Genomic DNA, 19,895 nt, shown 5'->3' with positions numbered 1-19,895 from the left:
ACACTACTATTATAGTAATCCACTACATTTGACAGTAAATATACATGACATGCTTTGTGTACTACACATCCTATATTCCCTTTACATTCATTCCTACTATTGCATGATATATTTATTGTAGCACAATGTTCTTATATAGCAGTCATGGCTTAGTGGTAAGTCATGCAGACTACTGTTTCCAAGGTTCTGGGTTTGGGACTGACAGTGGGATTTTATTTTGCTTTTGAGCAGACTACAGGCCTTGTCATTCAGAGTGACTAAGGCACTTTTAAGCAGTTGTAACTGGGTTAGCTGGTTTGCATGGCGCTCACGCATGCGACTGGCATTCAGCTCCGCACACCCGCTTACAACTGCTTAAAAGTGCTTACTCTGCACACACAGCTGATTTCTTTGAAAGAAATGAAAATGGGGAGACAGGAAAGTGGTGAAAAAGGTGTCACAAAGAGGGTAAGACAGTAGGGAAACAAGCTCAGGTTTTGCAGGAGGGATGTAGGTAAGGCCCATAGCTGCCCATTTCTTCATCAGCAACAGCTGTGCATATGTTTGTAATTTGGTGTGACATTTGAAACCTTCCACCCCTGAGAGAGGTGTAAGGACAACAATAATACTTGTTGTACAGCCAATTGTAATTGACAGTTTCCATGTCCAGCAGACATGTGTGCAAAATGGGCAGCTATGTATGGGGCATACTTTTTTTGTGGGTACAGAGTGCCCTTTTTTTTTTTTTTCAGGTGAGAGTGGTATGTCAGGTACAGGAAGTTGGTATAGCTGGGGAGGTAGGTTGGGTAGGTTAACAGACAAGACAAACAAGACGCATACAAGGGTGGTGTATGACACATGTGGGGGGGTTACACAATTGACGGGGACGGATGTTTGGATATCTCGAGCCCATGAGCCCACAGATGGCAACAGTGGAACTGAGATCCCAACCCATGGGCAGTTGCCACTGTGCCTTCACTGCCCAGGACGGGGCTGTGCTGGGGGCTGTGTAGGCCTGGCAGCAGGCACGCCCATTAGTTGTGCCACCCGTACCTCAAGCTGGCGTAGGGGCCCAAGAACAGCGTCCCGGATCTCCCTACGCACCACAGTCCGGACATTACGGAGGGTGAGTGGATGTTCTCCTCTGGCCACACTTGCAGAGGGGGGATGAGCCCCATCCCCTGCAGCGCTTCCACCCACAGGTGGCACAGGGCCACCAGAGGAGGGTCCGGCCTGGGCACTACTGCCAGGTGCACTCGCCAACTGAGAAGGGAGAGGTGGGTCTGCTGGAACCCGCCTTCCCTGTCGTCCTATGTTTTGCATTATGTTATGACAGTTTGGGTTAGTAACGTACAATACCATTCACAATTAGTTGTAACAGCATGCATTAATATTCCCATTAACCAAACACCCATATATTCAAACCATTGAACAGCAAGCATAACACATGCATAATTTGAACAGCAATACACAATCCAACAACATGCAGGGTTGACTGATGGCAGCAGGCCATCAGGTTTGGATGTATGAACAGGGCAGATGCATCAACGTACATGCAAATATGTATGAACCAACAGGACAAATGTCCAGGGGTGTTAATTGTGATTGCACATACCAATTTCACGTGGAATGGATTATATGTGGTTATAGGGTAGGGTGAAGAAAATTTTATTAACAACTTCAAATACCAATACATATGCTGTACATTTCTAATAGCTGCAGATATATACACACTACAGTTCTGCCTACAGTTTCCTATGTGATAACTACTTCAGGTTGGTGATAGGAATGTTACTGTTACATCAATATACATTTTCATTTTTATTCATACACATTCATATCTGGCTCTGTTCAGCTACATCATCCTACTACATTTGCTTTATATAGCTATAGACAACTGTGGATGTTTGGTATTTCAGACAACCATACTATCTGCATATTGCAGACTGAGAGCAACATATCCAGATTTTGGGACACACATTCCATCTGCGGTACCATTTTCAACACATGTTACTGTTTGGTTCTGCCTGTCACATTCATTTCATTCTTGTAATTTGTGGGTATATTGATAATGTCTAAATAACTAAATGTGTCTGTAATTTTTCTTTGTGGAGCTTTTCTCCCCGGGCCTCTGCTGAAAAAGGGCCTTTTCTGCTCAGTCAGACACCCCCGGTTAACAAATGTAAAATAAAATAAATAAATTCTGTACTGACTGCAGTATACTTTATTCAGGAGTTATTACTACTTTATTGGTGGATTCATAACTCTTTCTCACACTCTCTCACTTGTTTTATTTTTACAATTCAGGATGGTACTTAATTCTAGGCTTTATTGACATGTTTTACCTGTAGTTATAACAATCATTTCCAACAGTCTCACTTCTGTCATGTTTCTGTATTTCAACAGGGATATATTTCACACATGTGTTTTACTCAGCTTCTGCAGCTGTACTTTTCAGCCTGCTGCAGGTTATGTACTATTATATTACAGGTGGGACATCTTATTTCAGACTTGTTTAATTTTTATGTTTGGATTACAGGCTGCATCACACTTTTGTAATCAAGCAATACTTGCAAACCCTCTTACACTGTTACTTGCACATTTTATTAATTAGTGACTACACTGCACTCTTTTGCTAACTGTCATACTTATATAGTTATTTACATTTACAGGGAGAGAATTACTGACCTGCCTGGTGGCGCAACCGTGCCAGCATATCGCCATAGGCTTGATGGTTCGCAGAACGGACACCTGCAGCTGTAATATAAATAAAGTAATATTGGAATACACATCTCCATAATATCAGCTAAATTAATTTCTTACATAAATAATTACATGTAACTTACTCAGTAGTGGGGCGTTGGGCATTTGCCGGGCCTCCTGGATCCAACAGTTCAGTTGGTCCTGCTTCCATCTCTTCAGGTCCGCATGGTGGTGATGGACCTGCTCACCAGTCCTTGGTATCCCTGTGGCACTGGTGAGATCATGAGCCAACCGGTCCCACGCCTCAGCCCTATATGCTCCCCACAGGACCTGGCCCTGCATGAGTTGGGCCTCATGATTGTGGACAAGGAGCCAAACCATATATTTGTACTCCTCAATGCCCCACCTCTGTGCTCGGAAGCAACTACCCTCACCTACACCTGACATCCTGGCTGCAAGTCGGTTCTACAATCAGTTATGCTGTGTATTCCCACCTATGGGGCTTATATATGCCGTTTTCCCCGCACTTATCTGTGATTGGCCATTTTGGAATTGTATTAGCTTCACAAAATCTGCTTTGTCATGCTCCTCTTTCTATTCATTCCTATATATATATGCTATTACTGCATTTCTCCGTGTAACTGTCATGGCTTAGTGGTTCAGTAATTTGACTATGGTGCATGGTATCCTGGGTTTGAACCTGGCCATTGCTTTTTATATTTTATGTCTGTCTGCACAGGCTAGGAGGTGTGTCTGTGTAAAGGCAATTTTGATACAGCTTGCTCAACGTTGCCCATTGGTTAGCTTGTTGGCGCAGCGCACAGCTCCGCGCAAATGGGTTACGCTGGTTTATGCGTCATTTGTCTGTCAGCACGCATATTACGCTCAGCTCAGCTACGGGCACACAATTTCAGCATGTTAAAATGCTGCTCAACCCCGGGCACTGATTTTACACCTCTTAAACCACTGCTCACCTACGGGCACTCATTTTATACCTGTTAAAACACTGCTCACCTACAGGCAGATGTACTCAACTTGTTAGACTGTAGCTCAGCTAGAGGCACATCTGACATTTTTTTTTTATTATCTCACATTTCTTCAAAATACATGGCCCATTTCATTACATTTTACATAAAATATAATTTTATATGTGTACATATATGTCAGGGACTTGTTTCATGTTTATTTCACTAAAAATAAAAATTGATGTTGTGGGGGCTCGAACCATGACTGCCTGCTCTTCAGCCGACATCTCTACCGCTACACTATTGCTTCTTGGCTTACTTTGCATATTTAGTTCTTATATGCTTTTCCACTGATTGCTAACTGTGGCTAGGCTATGGGCACGCCCGCGCAAACGAGCGCACTCACGGGCAAACATCTTTACAATTTAAAAAAAATATATAAGATGTTCATTTCTACATTTTATGTTCATAGTGTGTGGGAGCATGTGTTGTGTTGTGTTTATTCACATTTACATGGACTCTGTAGTCGGGGTTTACTTTCAGGACTTTTACTCTTCTGGGGGCGTGTCCGTTTGCAGGGCTCAGCCTACGGACACACCCCCTACTGTCTTCCATGGACCGTGTTAGCCTTAGGTGTGATTCAGCATGCCCTCATGCATATGCATGACATGCTGACGTCACACCGTTTAACTGCAGCCTCCGTGTAAGCCTTGTAACTCTTACATGGAGGTTTCGTGAATCATGCCAACTGTCTTCCCTGCTTGGATTACTTTTGAATACTTAGTAATTCTGTATAATATTTCAAATTATATTTTTATTATTTTTTCAATTATATTTTTTATTATTTTTTTGTCTTAGGAAGAGTTTAAGTTTGCTACTTCTACTACCATTATCTGATCTTATTAATATATAGTGATTAACTCTATATATATATATATATATATATATATATACATATTGAAAATCTTCCACACAGAGAAGTTTCTTACGCTGTTTTATTAATAATAAAATAATACAAAACAATTTAAGAGATAACTTATTTTCTAAGTTCAGTAATATCTTCCAGGATGGGCAGTAAGGGAATTAAAAGACATTCCAAGGGTAAAAGGCCTCACAACACCCATGGGTGGTTTGTTATTGTCCTGTAATGTCCACCTTATTGGACATTCTTGTTTGATGAAATCAGGTTCTGACAAATATCATCTGATAGGTAATCAAGCTTGTAAGTGGCATAAGCTAATGTAACAGATTTCTAAATTCATTTTCTTTATGGCAACCATCTCACTTACCATGTTAGCAACAAAATAAATCAATAAAACATACATATTACATAGTTGTTCATGCACTGTAAAGTCTGGTTCATTCTTCTCTGTGAAGCTGGGTTCTTTGGGCAAATGACAAAAATGGGCAATAAGATCCTCATCTACAGAGATATAGTTACATATGGTTAAAACTGTGACAATGTGCGATGTTGCCAGTTATGCCAGGAGAAGTGGGGAGTGGATGTGTAATATATGCCAGCACAGCTAGTGTAATTTTGTAAAGAATTGTACATCATTTGTATATCAAACTGATTTGTGTAGATGCTTGTGTTGAAAAATGTATTTGTGGAGTTGCTTGTGTTGAACATGTACCAACAGTTGGTCCTAATTGTATTGTAACTGAATTAAATGTGTATGTTTAACAGAGGATAATGGAAGAGAGGAGGCCAATCTCAGCTAACTTCAAAAGAAACATTTGAAATTAAATTTCTTGGTTGGCCATAAAGACTGTATCTTGCAGTTCTGATTGCAGCCAGATATGAGATGCATGTGTCAGAGAATAGTTTATTAGCTGAAGTAGGAAGAGTGGAAGTGTTTTATGGTTTTATGATTTCCAGAAGCTGCAACAGATCTCAACAAAGCTCTATGTGTGTATGGTAATACATATCTGCAAGATTCTGTGTCAGTTTCTAGCAATGGGGGGTAGTATGGGAACCAGAAGTCGGATAACCAGATGCATGTGATGTTATTCTGTAATCAATCACAAAATAATGTTTTAATACAAGAGAAGACTGAAGTCTCAGAGCAGTCTGTTCCTAGAAACTGACAAAGAAGGACCCTTCACCTACTTCATCTTGCCTGCTGTAGTAAATGATCAGGGAATAGTAATTCTTTAGATCAGTCAAGAAAATATAGTGAGATTATTTAAGTACTGTTTTCTGTATCTGTGTGGATCTATTCATCTGTGTTATTTTAATAATTTCTGTGATTGAAACTCTGATATTTATTGTAAATAGATATTTAGTATTTTCACGTTCTTTTATTATTTATTATTAAATATATTTAAACTTTTCATTGTGGATGGTCCTTCAGAGAATATTTAACCTTTGAAAGTATTCATATCTATTTGGTGACTCTAGGGCCACTCATGAAAGCCTTACCGCATTGGTCAAGCACTACCATTTGCCTTAATATTAATTTCACTCAGTGTAATTGGGTACCCTTGTAAGAGCCTTAGAGTAGCTGGCTTTGGAGTATTTGGTGACATTAACTACCTTATTGTCTGGGCAGAGGGGTATAGGATGTAAACTTGTGCCAGCCTTTCCATGGTGTGTGTGTGTGTGTGTGTGTGTGTGTGTGTGTGTGTGTGTGTGTGTGTGTGTGTGTGTGTGTGTGTGTGTGTGTGTGTGTGTGTGTGTGTGTGTATGTGTGTGTGTGTGTGTGTGTGCAAATCAAATCTGAAAGAGTGTGCGTGTGTGTGTGTGTGTGTGTGTGTGTGTGTGTGTGTGTGTGTGTGTGTGTGTGTGTGTGTTTGTGTGTGTGTATGTCTGTGTATGTGTGTGTCTGTGTGTGTGTGTCACTTGTTTGGAGCAGGGACAGTAAGCACTTATTTCACAGTAAGGATGTTGAAGGACTTTCCTTGAACACTTGGCTGAAGACTCAACTTTACAGCTGTGCCAATGGGGAGTCTTACTGGGGACCTGGAGGGAGACAGAGAGAGAAATCCAGACCCAGGGCTGAATGTGTTCCCTGTGTGCCTTAAGGGAAATTGTGCTTCATGCAGAGAGCTGCATCTGGAAATACTGGGTGTATCCATTTTTTTTCCAAGTGAATGTACCTCTCCAGTATCAATGGAGAGGATTCAGGCTCCTTGATTACTGGCACAGAGAAGTCACAGAAACATTGGTGGATGAGCAGCTTTAGTAAGAAAATGTGATAATGAGGTGAATTTCATTGCAGTGTGTTGTACTTTCCATAGCTGGTGGAGCACTTTTCAAGGATCTTTCCCCTTTATCTCTACTGTGGTGTAACCATGGAGTTGCTGTACGTAATTTATGTGGGCGTGGGGTCAGAGGCTACAACATGCAGGGTGCGGGGGATTTGGCCCGTGGAAAAAAAATATATTTTTTATACTTTTACAGTGTTTTCAACTCAGCAGGTTTGATGTTTATTTTACAGAAATTGGAGAGTCAAGCAAGTATGCTTTGATCACTCATAGTAAAACCTAATATATGCCTTGCACAAACCTTCAGTAAGCAATTTAAGATTTGAACTGTTATGTTCAGCAGCTGTGATATTGCCTCGAAAGGTCCTTATATGTATATATACTTCTGTGGTTTTTCCAAAGACCATTGTGTATATTTTAATGACAGTGCTTTGCTTTGTGCGGCCACTTTATGCTGAAGGTGGCTATGTTTTCAGTACTATTATTACTGCAGTCTTTTACTTTTCACAAATATTGAAACCTTAAAAAATAAATAACCATAAAGTAGTACTTCTTCCAGTACTATTGTGTACTCTTATACAGATGCACAGTATCATGTCAGTTGTTTGTACATGTACCTTAATTTCTTATGACCAGCACATAAAGAAAGTTTAAAGTAAAGCAACACTTCTTATGAAGCAAATATTTATGATGATACCCTAAGGGCATCACTAAATAATCATATCCTTGTCTATTTTATTTTGACATTGTCAGTTGTCAAGCTAAGTAACTCTTGATCATATAAGTTATAGTGAGAGCATTAGAATGTAAAATGATATATAATTACATATATTAAACAACTCTGTCTGCATCTTCAACTGTTTCCAGCTATTGCTTATCTGCCTTTGTATCTCCTGCAGGAGTTCAATGTTGTGCTACCATGCTATGTTACAGCAGATTTTAAAACTACTGTTTATTCGTGCATCTGTATGGGCTACTTTCTTACTCTTTATTGAAAAGGCTTGTGAATAGTTTCTAAATGTTGATATGATGGATTATTATTGATTGCATAGAGGCCATTTTTTAGTTTTAATGTTCAGTTAGTATGTTTTCTGTTGTGTCATACCTACATTGTTGTCGCTTTTTACATTAAAAGTTTGTGTGTGATGTTTATGCTGTATTGTCTTTCCCACTTAGGCCTGCTTCATGACTAAAAATGGTCTAAGGACCAGCTGACTTACATAGTTAGCAAGAAAATAAATCAATAAAACATAAATATCACATAGTCATCTAGGCCCCTTATATGAGAATAAACTGGTTTTGCAAAATTTGCAAAATGTTCTAAACAAAATCAGTAGATGTATTAATCTGTTTGACTCCTGAACTCTCCATTGTACACTCTCCTCATTTTTGCTGACACCCTTCCAGCCACAGAGTACCAGCGATTTAATCACAATAAACAACCCTCTAAAACATGCTTCTGCAGGCTAAAATGCCTTCTCAAATGCCATAAAAAACAACCATTTAACTATTTTCTCTCTGTTGATTTGCAAACACTCCATTTGTCCACCTAGCTAATTCACTGTAAATATTTAACTGTCACATAACTCCATTTTCACCATTGTCTAGCTGTGGACTCACTCCCTGTCTGCACTTTTCTCTTACTGGTATCAACTCATTTTGTCCTATTCTTTTTTTCTTACATTAGTACATAGCATCTCCCCAATAGCTTTACTCTCAGTCTTCCCACTTTTACACTAGTCATCTTTCTCTGAAACACTCATTCATTTACCTGAAACTTTGTTTCCTCTTCAGTCTTGATTTGTTTTTTTATTTACTTAGAGAAAAATACAATTACACATTGTACAGCCCTCATGTTTGATGTACTTTTTTAAATTTATTTTACACCAGTAGCCCATTGCTTCTCATTGCAATTCTAGTTGCTTTCAATCCCCATATCCCTTTTGACCGGAAGTAACTCAACACCTTACTCCATTCTTACTTTTTTCCCCACCCCTCTCAGTTTCTTCTCTGTTATACTTCTTACAGTGTGTAGAAATTTCCTGTCCAGCTCCCCCTTCTGGTACCTGCACTCCGCTTTCCACTTTCTGGCCATTACACTCTTCCCCCCTATTGCCATTATTCTTAATACACACATTTCTTTTTCCAGCCATTCCCCCTGTTCATTTGTGCACCATTTCCATGAGTTTTGCCCCTCGTTTCCCTATATCCTCTTTCCGATTTCCAGAGTCTCTGTCTACATCTTTTGTGCACAGGCGCACTCCCAGAACAGATATTTCATGTCTGCCTGTTCTGTCATACACCTTTACCATATTAAGCCTGCTTTCCTTCTCTTCTTATATAATATTTTAAGTGTGGGATACCATCTGTATAATACTCTTAATATCTGATCTTCCACCACATTCATTTTCTGCATTTCTGATGTTATTTTGAGGGTTTTTCACCATTCAACTTCCCCACTATGCCACCCAACTTCATTCTCCCTTCCTTTCCTTATTTCATTCTTTTTGGCTTCCTTCTCTTCACTCCTCATGTCTTCGTAAACCATTCTGCTTTTACCATTCCACTGTTTTTCCCACTTCCCCATAAGGATCTCCATTTTATTCTCTACTTTCTTTTCTTTTCCTATTTTTTCTGCTTCCTCCCTCGCATACTGTTACCATACATATGAAGACATTCTGGGCAATATCAATGAAGTTGGTGAGCAGGACCATATTTATGAAATAGAGTGCCATAGGACCACTGATATTATATGTGTGCCCAACAAGCAGCACAACTCCTGGCATGAGGACTCAGATCAGAATGTGTGGGACTATCAGATTTAAAAGCTCTCATGGAGATGGAAATGGAGTAGCTCCTGGCCTCACCCAAGGATTGGCACCTCTACTGAGTCTTGCAGTGCAGTATTGGGTGTTGTGGCAGAGCTGGACAAGCCCTAGAGATAACTTAATGCCGATACTGAAGGCATGCAGGGCTCTTCCTGTCTATCAATACCTGCAAGTCCTCTGTACCCTTGGTCAGTATAAAACTTAATAAACATGTCTGACTTATGACCAAAGACTCCAAAGATAACCATAATGCATTTTTTAGCTATGTCAAGAATCTAAGTGGCAATGCTCAGATCTGCTCAGAGTTAGTGCAGAATGGCACAAAATACATTGAACCAACTGATATCGCCAACATCTTGGCAGACAGATTCAGTGCAAACATCAACCCCCTCTCACCTCCAAAAGGGCCCATAACCATACCAGAACAATGTAGAGCCCCTGAAATCGCAGACACTCAGGTTAAAACAGCCCTATCCAAAGCCAAAAACACAGCATCAGTGGGACCAGATGGTGTCCCAGGCTGCATCCTACACGAGCTCAAAGATGAATTAACCCCTCACCTAAACACACTGTTCAAACTCAGCCTCTCCACAGGCTATGTACCCATAGAGTGGCGCACAGCAATAGTTATTCCACTCCACAAAGGTGGAGCCACAACAGACCCCAGGAACTATCACCCAATAAGCCTGACTAGCTTGGTCTGCAAGGCTATAGAGAGCATCATCATGGAACTCATTAACAGAGACATTGGGAACCTCCAAATACTGGACCATACCCAGTTCGGCTTTGTTAAGGGCAGATCATGACTCCTAAACCTGGTGGACTTCTTTGAGACAGTTACCAAGGCTATAGATGAGGGAAAGGTGGTACACACAGCCTACCTAGACCTCGCAAAGGCCTTCAACACCATTCCCCATTCTGGTATTATAGACAAGCTCACCAGCCTGAACATAAACCCCTGTGTCACAAGATGGGTTGCCAACTGGCTCACGGAGAGGACCCACATGGTGAGAGTTGCGGGAGCTAGGTCCGACCCTAAACAGGTTACAGGTGGCGTTCCCCAGGGCTCAGACCTAGGATCCCTTCTGTTCAGCATATACTTCTCAGAGGTACAGGCCAGTACAGGAGGACTATGGCTGACCAAGTTCACAGATGACTGCAAACTAGGGTCTGTAATTGACTCTCCGGCTGACACAGACATCCTCCAAAAGGGTCTCACTGAGATGGATACCTGGTGTCAAAATCATGGCCTCAAGCTAAATGCCAAAAAGTGCATAGTCATCTCCTTTGGAAAAAACGAAGTACCCACAAACTACCACATAGGTGGTAGTCCCCTAAATATGGAAGACGTAATAAGGGATCTGGGGACCCAAGTAGATAGTAATCTCTCCTTTGATAATCACATTGCCAAAGTGGTTAGAAAATCCTTCTATGTAGCCGACCTAATCACAAAAGGGTTCACATCCAGATCAAAAGAGGTCATTATGCCCCTCTACTCATCACTCAACAGACCCATCATATAGTACAATGCCCCATTTGGAATGTACCTTACAAGACACCTGCAACCGCTGGAAAGACCACAGAAGTACCTCACCAAGAGGATCACTGGCCTCAAACAGATGCCCTATGCAGCTCGACTGAAGAAACTCCAGCTGTACTCGCTTGCATACTGACTACTCAGAGGTGATCATACAAGGCCATGTCCAACCTAGAATTGATGGATATGCTCCACCTAAAGAAAACCATATTCCATCGAGCTACACGCTCTAGGGATCTAAACCTCATCACAATAATAAATACGATGTGCTGGAGGGATAGATTCTGGTCCCAGAGACTCCCTATGCTTTGGAACAAAATTCCAATCTACATTAGGCAGAGCTCCTCACTAACACTCTTCAAGAGAAACCTTGACAAGTGGATGGGAAACAAAAGGTTTACCCCGGGGATCACTTCAGTGGCTCTGCCGGACAGAGCCACAGGGAACTAATCTAAGGGGGCGATGAAAGCCAACACATTCTGGCAAGGCTTATAACTGCCTGCGGGCAGATAGCCTAGTGCCTACCTATGAACCTATGAACCTATATACAGGTGCAGCAGGGGTTCAAAATTCACAGTGCGGAAGATCTGCACATAACATTTTACATTTTATCATGTTTATATTTCTAAAACTCAATTTCATATATACTTTGGTGCTGGACCATACCCACACTGGATATTGAGTGCTTTGGCCTATTCACAGGAGATTGTTCATTCAACAACACTGTGGAACTGCCCCACCTGATGTTGGAGGATATCTAACCTCTGATAATGATTTTGCAGATGAGCTGTCAGTCAGAGTGTACAGAATGTGTGTTGGACACACAGAATATAATCTTTACATCCCCAGCTCAGATCACATACACAGCCTCTATGCCTGCAGACAACCAGGCTCCCTGCACCTCATAGGCTGGACAAGTTAAAGGGGATCAAAGAAGTGTGCTGGCTTGCAGTAGGTAGATGTCCTTGTACTCATGGGCAGAGAAGTTCAAATGTGAAAAGAGGTTCAAACGGGAGAGGGACATGGTGGGTAATGATGCTCACTGGAGACTTGATTGCCTCCAGTCCCATGAGGTTGTTGTGTCAGTCATGGCAACTAGCATATGTGCATGGTCATCAAAATGGTAGTTGCTAGTACCACCACAATCATGGCAAAGATCGTGAAGGTGGTGCTGTGTATGCGTGATGACCTATGGGAATACATGTCTCATATGTGTGATTGCTTGGATAGACTTAGTCACACACTGGAATGTGCAATGTCTTCTCTAGCTTACCTACTAATGATGAGAGACCATCCACAAAGACAGTCATCTGTGACATCCACTGATGTTAGCCAGTGCAGCCATAGATAACCATGGTAGCATGTCTCATAGCAGACATTGCTTAAGGACACTCAGCACACTAACATCTTATCAGGTTTGTAGTGCATCCAGTTCAGTTCCTGATTGAACCAGTCTTCTTAAGTAGGATTTTGCATGGGATACTGAACCCTCTGTCATGCATACCCTGGACTTGTCAAGCAGACTGAGCTGCAGGTCTACACCTACTGCTGAGGCTGTGTCCTTGCAAACCCACACTCACACCACCACAAGCTCTAGTACATCACACATTCACTGACACCAGCTCTTCTCAAGTGTTAAATTAAAGATCACCCTCCCCCTAGAGTTGACATTTCACAGAAAAGTACATTTTACTTTCACACTCCTCAACACTCACTTATTTCCCTGTGAAAGACATACACTCCTGTTCTTCCTTATCCACCTGTTCTAATGATGATAACTGCTCTGTCCTTTGTACATTGTTACTTGAGTCATCTGATGCACAGTGTGGCCAGTTTGGCCATGCTATGTCAGATGTACTGCATGACCAACCTATGCATAAGTAATCAGAGCCTGGTGTTGGTTTTTACTTTATTGTATCTGCTTTAATCTTATATATGGTGTTCAAAAGCTCTGTGCAAGTCACTGCCTCTTTACTATTACCATGGCATACTGTGCCCACCTCCATCTAGCACATGATTTGTCATCTACTGGAAGTGGATGGTGACTTAGTCTATATAGGCTGGGGGAACACACTAGACATTCCTGCATGTAGTTCTTTTATTGGCCGGAGGGCTTATTAAGCATCTTACTTTATTGTTGTGCATTTATAAATCTTGGCTAATTTCTACAAAGCAAAGCATTTTTATTGAATAATGACACCTTTATAAACACTTTTATAAGCTGTTTAAAGTACACTGCTGTTATCTTGAATTGTTTATTGCCTTTCCTTAAGTTTAAATTTGTGGTAGCATTTCACTCTGGACACACTTTTACTGTGCTTCTACATCAGTAGGACTGTGAGTATTTATCTAGTGGTAGCAGGTGCTTGCCTAGTCTATCTGAGTTGTGAAGTACACAAAAGGGCTCTAATTATAGTAATTTTACTGGCCAGATGACTCATTAATTTTCTGTATTTCCAGTGCTGGTATAAATTCGGCACATTTGCATGGAGCTGATCATCGCGCCAGTTCCCTGTACAGATGCAAATATATAGAAGCCCATTTTCCCCTTAGAACTGCCCAGAAAGCAGTACCCTGTAAAACAACAAATGTAAAGCAAATACCTTGCACACTGACAAGCTTAGAGCCGCTAGCTGCGCATCAGGTGGCGATACTGTTAAATTTAATATTTCAGTGCCTAGTCTGCCTCCATCCCAAAAAAAGCACCCTTGATAGCCTTCAGTTAACTCTCCTATGCCACACCCTTGTAGCTCACCAGTGAGGTTACTGGACAACATGAGTATGCAATTTCCTAATTTCTGAGCAGCCAGACTGGTGGATATGGGTATCTTTAGACAATGTAGCAATTGTCTCATGTTTACTGACAACTACATAATAATCTTTAAAGTAATGGATACAGTATGCAAGAAGTGTACATACACAATGCCACTGGAAGCTAAACTTTAATATAAAAGCACACATATGGTTGTCAAAACTACGCATGCAGCACTCCCCACATATAGCACACAACACACACAAAGACCAACATATGCTGTGGCACTTAAATGAAATCTTCCTAAACAAAAAGGTCTCCTAGAACACTCATCAGCAAAAATTATCCACAGCAAACTCAAAAGCACTCAGCAGAAGCAACAGTTAACAACATACATACAGCCTCAGTCAGTGGAGCCCCAAATACAAAGCCCATAAGGCAAGAGACACATTTATTAGGACTCTAGTCATAGGGGACTCCACTGTAAAACATGCTGATGTCCCTCTAACCAGGATGAACAAGGAGAAGATAATGGTTAGCTGCCTATCTGCAGAGAGGATCCACCAAATTAAGCATGCACTTAGGTGACTGCACCACAGGTACCAGTATGATTCCATCATAGTCCATGTAGGTGTAAATGACCTGAGACATACCCCCCTAGACTGTATGAAGACAGACATTAGAGATCACTCTGACTATGTGTCTCAGGCTGTATAAGCCTACCACTGAGCAGCATAGTACCTTCACCAAATATGATGCCACAATACCAACTAAAGATGACTGATTTTAACAATTGGCTGAGTTTCTGTGTCATTCTATGGGGATTCAGTATTTGTCAATATGGGAAGATATGGTTAACAAACCATGTTGCTTTGCCAGGGATGGTCTGCATCATCCCCTCTAGGCTTTCAAATACTGGCTAAAACTTTGTCCTTCTCCATAGATTTTTTTAGGCAATGCCATTTTGACAGTCCTTCTAGCATAGCAAAATCAACTCAACTGACCTCAAAGTGTTACTGTTCAATGTAAGAACCCTAAACAAAAAGATAAATCCCCCCCAAACCTTCCTTACCCTAGACAATATAAACATCTGGCAGTTACTGAGACATGGTTTCAAGCTGCAGAGATTACCCAGAGAGTGCAAGGTTTCATTGTCTTCCACACTTTTAGACCAGTAGCTACACAGACATGACTAAAAGTAGAGGTGTCTCCATATACATTAATAACAATCATACCTATAAGGTGGTTAAACAGGATGATGAGCTGGTGTTTCTCCATGTGCAGGTCCCCATAGATAAATTTTGTATCCTACCCTTCCAAGCTAAAGGTCAACCTTTATTTCCCATGAAACTCATAGAGCATACTTAAACTTACTGGAGACACTCATCATCCAACCTAACAGCTTACATATGGGAGAGTTTAATTATCCTTTTACAGAATGTGAATCATACATGGCCCCAAATCTGCAGGTGCAGTGATTACTGGACTTCATAAATACAAACACCCTTAACTAGTTAGTGCATATGACCAGTAGAGGTTCAAACATACTAGACCTAGTATTCACAAATATGAAAGAATGCTGCACCACCCCCATTGTCACATCCTCCCTGGTGAGGTCTGACCATAAAGTTGTCTCCTTCAAAATCAAAACAAACTTGGCAACCCCAGGAAACCCACTAAGAGTTAAAAACTATTCCAAGGCAAGCTACCTTTTTTTTTAAGTGATAGTTTGTCGAATTCAGTTCCCCTGCAACTCCCAAAAAAAAAATAAGCCAGCAGTCTGCATAATTGCTCACAGAAACTCTGTGCAACCATGTCAATGACTGTATAGAGGTTGCTCTACCTTCCAGAAATAAGAACAAAAAATCCAAAACCAAACCACCCTGGTGGCATCCCAGATTAAACCGGTTACACAACAAGAGGAAAAAATATGGCTAAAGTCAGGAAGTTTAACTCCGATAAAGATACGAACTCTCTTATCAATATAAACAGGCAGTTTTAAGAGCTAATTAAGTCCAATAAATCCAATTTTGAGGTCAAGATAGCTTCCCAGGCAAAAGACAACCATAAGGCCTTCTTCAGCTATGGCAGTGTGCTGAACTCGTAGCTAATGGTGCCACATTCACTGAGCTGAGTGATATAGTGAATCTGCTAGCTGACAAATTCAGTTCCAACTTTACCCACCACTCACCCCCAGCCACCTCCCAAAAAATACTTTCAGACATAACCCCTCCAACTATAAATAGAGAGCATGTCCTGGTTGCACTTGCAAAGGCCAACAACACAGCTGAAATGAGCCCCAATAATATCCTGGTATGCCTCCGGAATAGGGTAAAACATGACCTATCAGGACCACTGGAGTTATTATTTACCTACAATCTTAAAACAGGCTTCACACCACAAGAATAGACAGCTGCATCAGTTATTGCTCTTCATAAGGGCAGACCATCAACAAATCCCAGAAACTACAGACCCGTTAGTCTGACTAGTCTTATATGCAATCCCATGAAAAGAATTCTCATGAGAATGATCAATAAAGACAAATGAGACCTCCAGACATTAAATACATCCCTGTTTGGCTTTGTCAAACGAAGGTCATGCCTAGTGAAGCTGGTGGACTTCTTTGTGAAGGTCACCAAGGCAATGGATGAGCTTGAAAAGTGCATACTGCCTACCTTGACCTGGCTAAGGCATTTGATACAATATCTCACTCTGGCATTGTTAACAAACTTACAGAATTAGGCATAAACCCCTACATAATATGCTGTATAGTCAGCTGGCTCACAGGTAGGACCCAGGAAGTTAAGACTAGTAAGACCTCCAACTCAAAGAGGTCAGTCAACAGTGGTGTCCTTCAAGACTCTGCTCTGTGCCCACTCCTCTTTGCCATCTACTTCTCAGATGTCAAAGCTAAGGTCAAAGGCCTCTGGCTGAGCAGGTTTGCCGATGACTGCAGATTGGGAGCATTCATAGACTCCCCCCAAGACACTAACGTCTTACACAGACAAATGACTGGTGTCAAAGCCATGGCTTAAAACTCAGTACAAAGAAATGCATTATAGTACCTTCAGGGAAGATGGTGACTTCAGGAACTACATCATCAATTAAAAACCCCTAGGAGCTGACCCACTAGTCAGGTATCTGAGAGCACATGTTGACAGTAACCTGGTCTTTGACCAACATGTATCCAAGGTAGTAAGGAAATCCTTTTATGTTATTCAAACTATAAGTAAGTGCATGGCAACTTTGACCAAGGAAGTCATTGTACCACTAGGCCCTCAACAGACATATAATTGAGTGTAATGCTCCCTTTGGTATGTACCTAACCAGATACATGCAGCAACTGGAATGTCAGTGAAAGTTCCTAACAAAAATAATACAGGGCACAAACACAATGTCCTATGTGGATCACCTCAAAGCCCTATGTCTTACACTCAGTCTCCTATAGACTACTGGGAGGTGATCTACACCTGGCATGCAAGGCATCCCTGGATTCTGCTCTGATGAACCTTTTGCAAATCTGCAAAACAAAGAGCATCAGAACCAATAGATCTAAAGACCCACATTTTGCTTCCAACATAAATAAGACATGTTAGAGAGACAGATATGCATCTCAGAGAATTCCCTTTGTCTGGAACAGACTCCCCATCCATGTGAAACAATCTCCATCCCTAACCCTATTTAAACATAACTTGGACTATTGAATAGGAAATCAAAAATTCACCCCTGGTCTGGCACACTAAATCTCTGATGAACAGAGGCAGTCAGTAAATCATGTCATAACCCATAATTACCCCTATATAAACATCTAATACATACATCTTGTGGGACACATTTGGATTGCATAGCTAGGCTTATAAATACCCTAGTGGTCATTAGCCTAGTATACAGCTATGAACATATAATCATTCCCTGCTACTGGCTCCTCCACTGAATTTTTATCTGACTTAGCCTCTGCTGTCTGTTTTGCTGGGAACTGTGGCCCATGCAAGTGCCCACTCTGCTATAACTGCTTCTTAAGTATATACTGTGTAACATTGCAGACATGGACACTATTTGTGCACATGTACCAAGGTCATGATACAGGGTACCACCATATGGATCCAGAAAGTGAAAGGGTGCCTTTTGCAGCTCGAACACAAGCGTATTAATGTTTCTTGTTTGTGATTGGGTATGGTTGTACTCATGGTTGGTTTGATTTTGTGGATTTCTGGTGGGTGTTGTGAGCTAGGTTTCCGGGACATATCTGGCATCACCAACCATGTCCTTGTGAGATGTCACCATTAACTAACCATTGGTACAGGTCGCAGGTGTGTTAAATGTGGGAGTTGTCATAACTGCATTTGTAGCCTGCACATACATTATAGATGATACTCTGTGCATTGCACACTACTTGGAAGTTTATGGAGTTATAACCTTTGCCATATATGTACCTCCTTTCCAGTTCATATTATGGAGCCTTTATTTTAATTTGGGTGCAGTCTATGGCCACTAGTACCTCAAGGAAATTGGCTATATCCCCTAAATTTAGGAGCATTACATTGAAAAAATCATAAAGTATTCTTGAGCAGATGCCTGAGATACCTCCACTGTGTTCCCCAGTATGCCACTGAAAGCTGCCTGTAGTGAGTATATGTAAAGCCACCCATATCTAAATACCCAATGGGATAGGTACTCCATGAATCTCATGGGGCTGCAGACAAGGGTGACAGCTGTCCACAATTTCTTGAAAGGTATCTGTCTCTCTTTACTCGGTACCAGTCCAAAATGTTGATGTTGTGGCATCCATGAAATGTTAAGCATGGTCGAATGACCATGCACCACAAGAAGGATGGTGACCTTGTGCACTATCAGGAATGGGAACAGTAATAAACCCCTCTTGAAGGTACACATTTACTAAAGCTGTTGCATCCCCTAACATTTTTAAATGATTCACTAAATTTGTACATGAGCATTCAGCTGGGTTCAAATATACAGCTGGCACAGCTCCTTTGCACAGCATGTGTATGTTTTGGAGTTGCTCCACCATCTTGCTTTCTCTCATTAGCACACACAAAGATGCTCATAATAATAATGTTGCTCTTTACATTGCCATTATATGGCCATTAGCATGTACTACATCTGACCATGCTGTTTGGCTAGGCCATGTCTTGTGGCTTATTTTTCTTAATCCCCTCCACACACACACACACACACACACACACACACACACACACACACACACACACACACACACACACACACACACACACACACACACACACACACACACACCACAAACATGGGTCTTTGTGCAAATTCATTTAATGTGCAGTATCATATTTTTCTGAACCTAGCCCTAGGGCATCATCATCATTGGAAATCAGTTGTAGTTTGAAGTCAAATTAAATAATATTCAGGCAAGCATGATCATTGTACAACACCATAGGTTCATAGGAGATTACTAGGCTAATGACTAAAGAGCCATTACAATTCTAGCTAGTTTTACCCAGGATTTTACCCAATTTTCTATCCCTAGGGGAAAAATAACAAGGGTAAGCAAGTGGGGTTGTGACTATTTTTACAGACTGCCTCCGTCCATTAGTAACATTGGTGCCAACCCAAGAATGAATTTGCGATTTCCCATTCATTGGTCCAGATTGCACTTGAAGATGGTCAGGAAAGGGCTCTACTTCTTGTGAATAGGAAACTTATTCCAGCGGTGCTGCAGTTTCTGGGGCACATATGTGTCTGTCCAGCATGATCTATTCATGTCTGAGATCAGGTTTATTTCTTTGGAGCGGGTAACCCTCAGGCAGTTAGTTTTGTGAATATGCAACATTTCTGTCAGGTCTGAGTCAGAGACTGCCTTGTAGATCAGGCACAGGCCACCCCTCAGTAATCTAGGAAACTGAATACAATGATAGGGATTTTCATTGGTCCGC

This window comes from Protopterus annectens, chromosome 3.part0 (assembly GCF_019279795.1).
Source record: "Protopterus annectens isolate FY-2018-M chromosome 3.part0, PAN1.0, whole genome shotgun sequence".
Taxonomy (NCBI): Eukaryota; Metazoa; Chordata; order Ceratodontiformes; family Protopteridae; genus Protopterus; species Protopterus annectens.
Note: the sequence above shows the minus strand (reverse complement) of the source record.